Below are 10,393 nucleotides of genomic sequence, written 5' to 3'. Positions count from 1 at the left end.
CTTGTGGTGTGCTGAATATTTAAAATTTTAATTAATAATACAATCTTTGCTAATAGGACAATTTGTTATGTTTTTAAAGTGATAACCCTCACTTCTAGGATTAAATACACAAATAAATTTGAAAACAAAATTTATGAACGATGCGGGACACGAACCCGCAACCTCTCGTGTTCCGTGCGAGCTCATATTCTTGATATGTCTTTGTTCAACTCTCAGGTTATGGCTTCATCTAAAGGATCTACTTTACAGTTGGTAACGTCACTCGAACGGTTGGCTCAGTGGAAGAGCGATCGCACGGGACGCTAGAGGTCGTGGGTTCGAGTCCCGAATCGTTCATATATTTTATAAGATTTCGAAATTGTGATGTTAATGTATAGCAGAGTATATCATTTACCATTACGTGAAAGTCATCTTAATTATATTGTCAATTTCTCATAAAAAGAATCTCTAAGTAAACAGCAAAGTCGTGTTGTGGTACTAGAACACCAAACACGTGCAACTGATTTCGTAAACGTGTCACTCCTAAATACACCGATTTGCATTGCAATGAATCGGTGGGACCATAGACTGAATTCTCTTTCATTATAGAAATCGCTGCTCTTTCTAATGGGTAGTTGACTATTTGTGTTTATTACACGTATATATAAATGACATTAATGTTTTATTCAAAAAAAATATCCTGTCTTTTCTTCACATTGAATTGGATTGTACAATTTGAAGATACTGGCGTACTTACCGTGGTTTAAATTCTGTTCTTATCGGCTTTCCGGCAAAGCTCGCAACTGGATCAACGTTAAGTACCGTCTGATATTATACTAAGTACTTAAGATTTCATTTTTGTGAAATTCGTAGAGAGTTTATGCAACGGGTTCGTTATAATTTGTAATACTTATTTTTGTTATTCATTATTTAATACTCTCTCTCCAAAATATCCAGTTTAAAATAAAAAGTTATTTTTCGTTATATTTCTTCCATCTCAAGGGAAGGTCAGATACTTTTCATATGTTATATTTCATAAGGGAAAATGGGCAACATATTCCCATGGACATCAAAAGACAAGAACTTAAGAAGGCGACTCTGTAGGTTCTAAAACTTAAAGGCGTTGTTTTATGTCAAGTTCTTGGAGAATCGAGAACTGGTGCAGAAGGCAAGACGAAATCACTGCTACTAAAATTTCCGAGAAAGTCAGCACGGACCTATCCGTGAGTCGATATATCGACGGCGAGTATGACAATTCAAGCTGAGGCAGTGAGGTGGTGTGATCTCGGTTTTAGGGATACGACATAGGAAGAGGAGGCGGTGAACGCACAAACATGTGTCTTCTAAGGCTACAACTGGACTGAATTTTGTTCTGAGTCTTTGAAAACATAGTCTCGATTTCAGACATAAGCCGGTTCTCGTTGACGCTATCCTGACATTGACACGGCCGCTGTTAAAGTATATCTGGTATTGTTTATGCCTTTGCGGTAGAACTTTTAGGATCTAGACATTACAAACGCTGTGAAGGCATTTTGTAGTTCTCCAGAAGAGATTTTTAAAAGGCGAGTTTGTCGGTGGCATGACTAGCACTGCACTGTAGAGCAGGTGGATGACATTACTTACCATAAAGTAAAAGTCTTCTCTACCAAGTTTATGAATATATTTAAAATGAAAAAGGTTTTATATGCAAAATATAATTCACCATGATAGCATCGTCCACTTTTTGTAGAGTTGTTTTATATTATTGCGACTTTTATTTTAAACTCTCTCATATTTCAAAAGTAATAAAAGATAAACAACCCTTTTAGCTGACAAAAGATTTGAGATAACAGCTTCGGAGCGAGGTTACAAAGTGGACACGGAATAAAAAATGAAGAAATGTTGAAAGTAGTGCTTTTCGGACGTAATACTGTATATCAAAATATCTCTCTCGCTGATACAGATGAAACTATTAAGCTTTGTAGTAAGTAATATCTCCACGGTCCACGCGCAGTATTGTAAAAGTGTAAAGTAAAACAGTTTTATGAATTCTCTAAAATTATTATTTGATTTACAATTTCTCATTAAAACAGAAAACATCATAAAAACATTGTGTGTTTGAGACCAGACGACAGAACTGAAACTTGATCATTTAAATCATACGAAATACTAATTTAACGCTATTTATTCATAAAGTAATATCATTTACACTTATAATTTTAATAGTATATAAATTATTATAGTAAATTATGGTATGAGTGATCGCTCTCCCATACTCAACTCAAGAAGACTCTACCGAAATGAGCGTTACATAACGCAGCGTAACAGCTCAGTCTCAACTCTCACGAAATAAAGGGCTGAATGATTTTTTTTTACTTTAATTATTAAACTATAATATCAACTAACTTAACTAGTTAAATATTATTATTGTATTGTTGTGTAAATGTATTTAAGTAATTTTTTATCATCATTTTTGTTTAACTCTTTATTTCTTTAATTTTATTGTGTGATTGGACGTTGTTCCACAACAAAAGTTCCAAACCACAACCATGTCGAAATTGAGTTAAGAACACAAAACTGGTCACGTGATTCATATTAACGGACTGACAAAAAATGGCAGCCCTACTGTCACTCTTTAAATGACATCATGACTTAGTAGCCCAACCCACATGATTGGAATACACTAATGTTTATTAAACTTTAAATACGAATTCCTTAAAATGTGATGTTTGTGGCTAAGAACGTTTTTCAGGAACTACGTCCAATTATTCAACTATTGTATATGTTGTTTACACCTGTAAAGACATGTCGTATTGTATCCCTTGTGTACTTGCTATAATTTTAATTATATACTGATGTGTTGGTGTAACTATCTTAATAAATAAATAAAATAAATAAACTTGGTGTTATCAATCATCTTCTTTTTTATTGGGGAGAAAAAACGAGCTAGATTATGGGTACCACAACAGCGCCTATTTCTGCCGTGAAGTAGTAATATGTAAGCATTACTGTGTTTCGGTCTAAAGAGCGCCGTAGCTAGTGAAATTACGGGGCAAATGAGACTTAACATCTTATGTCTCAAGGTGACTAGCTCAGTTGTAGTGCCGCTCAGAATTTTTGGGGCTTTCAAGAATCCTGAGTGGCACTGAATTGTAATCGGCAGGGCGTATCAGTTACCATCAGCTGAACGTCCGGCTTGTCTCGTCCCTTATTTTCATAAAAAAAATACCACGTAACCCACTTGATGTTTAGGTGTTTTTGAAGGTACCCATATCGTATTGTCCAATAAACACATCACAAGGAAGCTCATTCTATAGTTTTGTTCGAGGAACAAAAGTGGAAGTTAGTTTGTGGGAAAAAAAAACGCGGAAGTTTGTTCCTTAAGGCGCTATAGTCCTAAAAAAGTAACATTTTTGAAAATCTACTTAAAATACTACTACAAATACTACGGTTCCAATTTTTTGACATGTTTATATTCATTTCTTTATCTAAATTATTGCAGTTTCGAAAACACGATAACGAAAAAAAATCTCGATAGATTTATTTTTTGAAAAATAGGCTTTTTTATATGAATTGTTTTATATTATCATAACACTATAAGCACAAAACTTATTTTATTCGATAGTTTATTAGTATTTATAAATATTCATCATGGGTTTTATCAATTCACTTTGTGAATTATTTTATATTAACTTTTTTCGTAATAAACGGAACTTGACGACAACGGAATTTCTCGAGACGGGACGGACGTTCTCGAGGGCGCAGAGAACGATTTTGATATCATTTTTGAAATCCAAGATGGCCGCCGCGCAAAATTATGATTTCAGCAATATGGATATCGTGTTCGAGGTTCTCGTGGGTACAGACAACGATTTTGGGATCATTTTTGAAATCCAAGATGGCCGCCGCGCAAAATTATGATTTTAACAAAATGGATATCGTGTCCGAGGTTCTCCAGGGTGCAGAGAACGAATTTAGCATAATTTTTGAAATCCAAGATGGATTTCAACTATATGGGTATCGTATCCGAGGTTCGCGAGGGTGCAGAGAACGAATTTGGTATCATTTTTGGAAACCAAGATATCCGCCGCGCAAAATTATGATTTCAACAATATGGGTATCGTATCCGAGGTTCTCGAGGGTGCAGAGAACGAATTTGGGATCATTTTTGAAATCCAAGATGGCCGCCGCGCAAAATCATGATTTCAGCAATATGGGTATCTTATCCGAGGTTCTTGAGGGTGCAGAGAACGAATTTGTGATCATTTTTGAAATCTAAGGTGGCCGCCACGCATAATTATGATTTCAGCAATATGGGTATCGTATCCGAGGTTCTTGAGTGTGCAGAGAACGAATTTGTGATCACTTATGAAATCCAAGATGGCCGCCGCGCAAAATTATGAATTCAACAATATGGATATAACAAGATTTTCGTGTGATACATGAATGTAGTACAACAAATGACATGGAATTTAACATATCCAAATGTTACATAATGAGTTTTGGACGTCTGAGATACTCGATTTTATTTGACTACACAATTGGGAACACTACACATACCAGAACTTTAATAATGAAAGATCTGGGTGTCACATTTCACCAACAGGTCACCTTTAAAGATCATAATATAACAACCGTTGCAAAGGAATCTTTCCAGCGGTTGGGATTTGTCTTGAGAAATGCACGCAATTTTAAAACAGAATGTGTCTTTCGCCTTCTATATTCAGTAAATTAGAAGCAAGTTCATGTGTTTGGAACCCCCACTATTCCACCTACGACAGGCTACTTGAAAAGGTCCAAAAAACTTTTCTCAGGTTTGTGTACAAACACAACTTTGGATACTACCCATTCATGTATCCTTCAGCATTTCTCCAGGGCTGCCTTAGTTACAACTCGCTTAAAACCAGGAGAGCGAATGATCAATTAGTCATGGTATGCAAAATAATTCGAGATCTGATTGATGCTCCGCATCTACATGATGACCTGGCCAGCGGCCCGATTCTCGGAATTTTACATGAGTGATATCGCAGCGACATCTGTCGTTCACCTACGATTCGTATTCACGTGATTTAAATCGCACGTTCGAGAACGATCCTATCCAGAAATCGCTAAAGCGTATTCACGTCATCTAGACGGACTTCAATCGTTGTGTCAGTGGTATTCTGCTATCTTTTTACAATCGGTTACAAACGATTTAATGTCAAATCGAACGTCTGAGAAGTCGCTGAACTGAAGTTAGTAATTTGCAGTTGTTGGCTGTTGAAAGTTTTTTCATAAACATGAATATCAGCTTGTCTTGGCTACTTTTGGATCTTTCCGAAAGGGAAGACCGGCGAAGAGAACGTCGACGCCGAAATAATATTATGAGAATCAACAAATATTTTGCTTTCGAAATGATAGATACGGAGTTCGTGAAAACATTTCGCTTTAAGAAAGGATTTAGTCCTTGGTCTTAATGAAGACCTCGTTCCTCCAATTCCATGAGAGCGTAATACTACTCGTATCCATAGTTTCCTATTTAGGTTGGTAGTTACCAAGAAAGATCTTAGTAGGTACCTACCTACTTATCTGACTAGATATTTACTATATTTAAGACTTTAATTAAATAAATTTTGCGGCCATCGCGGATTTCTAAAATGATCCCAATTTCGTTCTCTGCACCCTCGAGAACCTCGGACACGATACCCATACTGTTGAAATCATAATTTTGCGCGGCGGTCATCTTGGATTTCAAAAATGATCTCAAATTAGTTCTCTGCACCTTCGAGAACCTCGGATACGATACCCATACTGTTGAAAAAATAATTTTGCGTGGCGGCCATCTTGGATTTCAAAAATGAAACCAAATTCGTTCTCTGCAGCCTCGAGAATCTCGGATACGATATCCATATTGTTAAAATCATCATTTTGCGCGTAATATAACATTTCTCTCATACGTCGAAAAAAAGACTCACTTCAAAAATGCATAAAAAATATCACAGTAATTCCGTACTCTAGCGCAACTGTAAGTTTTAAAAAATATTACGCGGTCCTTACGGGTCGGCGGTCGTTGAACCGCATCGCTCGGTTCGTTCTCAGCCATGCCCGACGCCCGTGTCCAAGCGTGCCTATCGAATCTTACGTTCGAGCGATTTTTACCTAAAGTATTGGGAAAACCTCGCCTTAAAACTGCACCATTGAGGTACGCCAAACATCCAGATGATGGGGATAATATCCTGGTTTGTGGCGTGTCATACAAAGATGTATTTCAGTGGCAGAAATCAGGTCAAACACTCCCCGTGATGAATGTGGTAGAAGAAGACACACAATGAAGTGACGTCTCAACGCAACACCAACAGCGTAGCCCGTTATAAGTCATAATATATTCAAACTATTTAATTAGGCCATATTAAAATAATTAAATTCAAATTATATACCTTACCTTTTTCTTACGTTTCGCATTCTCTCTAAAACTGTGGTGTTAAAAAAATACGTAATTTTACATTTTACAAAATCTTACGTAATTTTACGTAAGATTTACTGTTTATACTGGATTAAGAAGCGGTGAAATTTCGAGATTGTTAATCTTTCGGATAAGGTTAATTTGTCAATAAGTTATACATTCCTCACAAGAGATAATTAAAATATATACAGGTTGCTCGAAACTACCGAAAGGAGGTTATGTAACCTTAGTCGATCGAAATTGTAGTGGCGCTCTGAATTTTTGGTTTTTTCAAGAATCCTGAGTGGCAATGCATTGTAATGGGCAGGGCGTTTCAATTACCATCAGCTGAACGTCCTACTCATCTCGCCCCTTATTGTCATAAAAAAAATATTGTTAAATTATGTTATTATACGCAATGAACAGAGTGATTTAAAATCATCATGGTTTTTGTTATTAAACGATGCACAAAATATATAGCATTAACATTGAAGCATACACAAATATTAATTATTGTTGTAATAAAATAAATGGATTTTATATAATTTCCTTGAAATCAGGTAACGAGAAGAACATCTTGAAATAAAAGTTTAAATATTATTGTAAGGCTCACAAACATTATTGATGATGTATATTATAATAATATTCTAATTAAAAGACTTAATTGAAAATTAAAATACAGTTATTTCGTACGGCGAACTCACATAATAGGTGTTATTTCAGGTCAGGTGCGTGTTGAAAATTATTTCATTAAGTATTAGGTCCTAATAATGTAAGGTTAGTTGTAACATTGGTGCGAGGGTTTCAGCTGTTATTTTTAACATCGTCAACACCCACTTCAATTGAATTCATGCTAATAATAAGCGGTACAGAATAATGAAATTAAACAGTATTTGATTTGACAAATTGCTTTATACGTTATATATACTACATCTTTGAGTATTTATTTTACATTTAAAGGTGTTTGTGTCTACTTATTTTGAAAATTCCTAAGGTTGTTTTTTTTTATTATTAGTAAATATTGTTGTATCAGCGTGTGCTGTGCATAGGAAAACATATGATATTAAAAATGAAAATAAGTTATGGCAAAACAATAGACAGACATATCTGAGGTTCCGAGGAAGAGATGGTCTGTAGCTGGGGCCCCGGCTAATCCTCTAGAAACTCCCGGTGCTAATGTTTGAGGACACAAATCCTCTCAGCGTTTGGTAAATGACTTGCGTAACACCGAGTACTTTTATGCGATGCGACTATTCCACTGATGAATGAACAATATGAGTGCAACTGCCGATGTCCAGTGACAATTGGTTATTAACCGGCACGAGAGTCAATTGGCATTAGATGAGCCAATCATATACCAATGCGTCTGTTGTCTATAGGTATCTCTCTTTTTCTACAGGGAACTATTAGCAGTATAGTTTGCCAAAACAAAATTACAACAATTGTTATAATGAAACTCAGCCACACTAAGCTAAACAAAAAATTATGTGATTTCACTTTATTGTGTACAAGTGCTGACCCGGCAAACGTTGTTTTGCCATATAAATAAAGTACCCCGCGCTCATTGTATGAATTGCCATATTATGTAATGAAATGACATTGGTTGAATTATTTTATTGAGATTATATATAGGTGTTTCTAAGCCAGAAAAAATATAAAGTCACCTACATAATATTATCATGTAAAACCTTATCCGAAACACGTTGTTATTTATGGTTAAGTATAATTTCGATCGGTTCAGTGTAACCGAAGGAAAAAACCCACCTTACATTATTAGTATAGATTTATTAATACAATTTAAATATAGTCCATAAATAGAAGTCACATAATAATAATTATCGTTTAAGAAAAATATTTTTTGATTTAAAGATTGAATTATAAAAGTAGCTTACATTAATATACAAAATCATTAACGAACGAATTAAATACAATTGAAGCACATATAACTTTATGTTACTACAAAAGGTATGTACGAGTACAGAACAATCACATATCTCTCATCGTTCGTAAAAAATATTTTCGTTTGGCCGTAATTTCTACGACGTCTACCACGAAAAAGTAATTTTTCGGGTTAATATTTGCCTTTGACACTTCCAAATAGCTTTCTATTAGTAACATTTTCAAAATCAGTTCATCTAGAGACTACAATCTCACAAATTTTACCTCTTTTTAATATAATTACAGTTACGTAAAATGTGTGCAAATAATGTTATGAGAAAATATTTACATAGGCAGCAGAATGCATGCTAATTCATTTAAAAGTTATGAGCCACTGTACCAATCTAATTTTATGATGCAAGCGGCTAATGTGATAAGAACCCACGTTTACATAATTTTCATTCAAATTTAAAGAACCGGTAAATTAAGTGCAGTCATTATATAGTCCTTATTATTTTCCTTATTATTTTCTGCTGTGTGTCATTGTTATTTTTGTGTCCTATAAAATAAGAAGCTATCAATATAATACATTGAATTTTCATTTGGTCATATTTAATAAGCAGATAATCTATAACAAAATAATTTGGAAAACGGTTGACACTAAGGGCCGGGCCATCCCTGCAACTTTTCGTTAATTCCATACCTAAATGCTTCAAATTGTACTTATGACGATTTTAAGCTCTTCGAACTCAAAAATATAATTTGTGTTATTTTGAACTCTTAGAGCTCAAAAGTCTGATAAAAATTAAATAAAACCCTATTATACACATTTTTAAACCGAAATTACTTTTGAATGAATAAACTGATTTCCACGCAGTTTTCAGATGATCGATAAAGCCGTATAATGACTCTTCCAATAAAAACACATTAAGATTTATTTTTATTTCGTAGTTGTTTTGCGATTTCTTGCAAATCGCGGTCCGAATTGTATTAAGGTAATGTGTGAAACATTAAGGTATCGGTCCGAAGTGTATATTAGATACTTTAATTTGAAAATAATGGAACATCATTACTTGAGAAAAAAGAAATGCTTTTTTAACTCCACGAATGACTGTAAAACTATATCAATAATATAGATGGCGTTATGAAGGAGAGCTGAACGATGAAAAGGTTATCGTTCCCAAAGGATGAAGCTCGGGTCCGGACGCATTCATTGAAGCACGAGTGGAGTAATCCGTTTCGAGTCTAACACTATTAAGCCGAGATCCGAAAATTTAAATCACAAACACTATTCACGTTGACACTATTTCTTTATTCATTAAAACTATTTCTTTTCGTGAATTTAAATATTAGTTTCGCTGTGGTTTCAACAATATAAGTACCAATCAATATTTTTATAAAACATTCAAAGTCAAAGTCAAATAAACTTTATTCAAATAGGCATAAGCTAATTGCTCTTGAGTAGTTATTAAATTCAAATATTATTTGATTTAAATTACTGAATCTATCAGTAGTAGAAGTAGAAGTTGAGCTCGTGAAAAGATATTACAAGAAATTCAGCGGCCACTCTTTTAAATCAAATAGTCTTTTCCTATAGCTGCAATAACAAATTAGTTCATTAGGGGCTGCATCCTTAATATGGTCAAAGTTAAAAAGCGCTTTAAATATGAAATATTTAATTAAAGTGATATAAAACTGTATAAATTATATTTTGGGTGCATCGTAAAGCTTGTGATTCTGTAAGGATGCTTCGTCAACATGTCGGTCATGATTACTGTCATAATAAGGAATCGCATCCAACAAATACATTGATATATTAACCCATTCACGAGTTGATGCGAGTACCAGTTATCGCTCTGGTCGTCGAGAACTACCTATAGTTAACAAGAACGCCAGTGCACGCCCAATATAGCTGCAGTTCAGGAGCACTTGTTTCAGACTTGATTCAAAACAATCAGTTAATATTTAAGGCTAGCTGAGGTGTCTAGCTTAATGCTAGATAATAATTACCTAATTTGTTGCCCAAATATCTAGCTATCATATATAGCCAAAGTCAAATTAACTTTATTTACCAAAGATTGTTTAAAAAAGATGCAATTTCTTCACTATAAATATTTACTTTAAATTACTGAATCT

Source organism: Leptidea sinapis, chromosome 8, assembly GCF_905404315.1.
Source record: "Leptidea sinapis chromosome 8, ilLepSina1.1, whole genome shotgun sequence".
NCBI classification, from domain to species: Eukaryota; Metazoa; Arthropoda; class Insecta; order Lepidoptera; family Pieridae; genus Leptidea; species Leptidea sinapis.
This window is presented reverse-complemented; position numbering follows the sequence as displayed.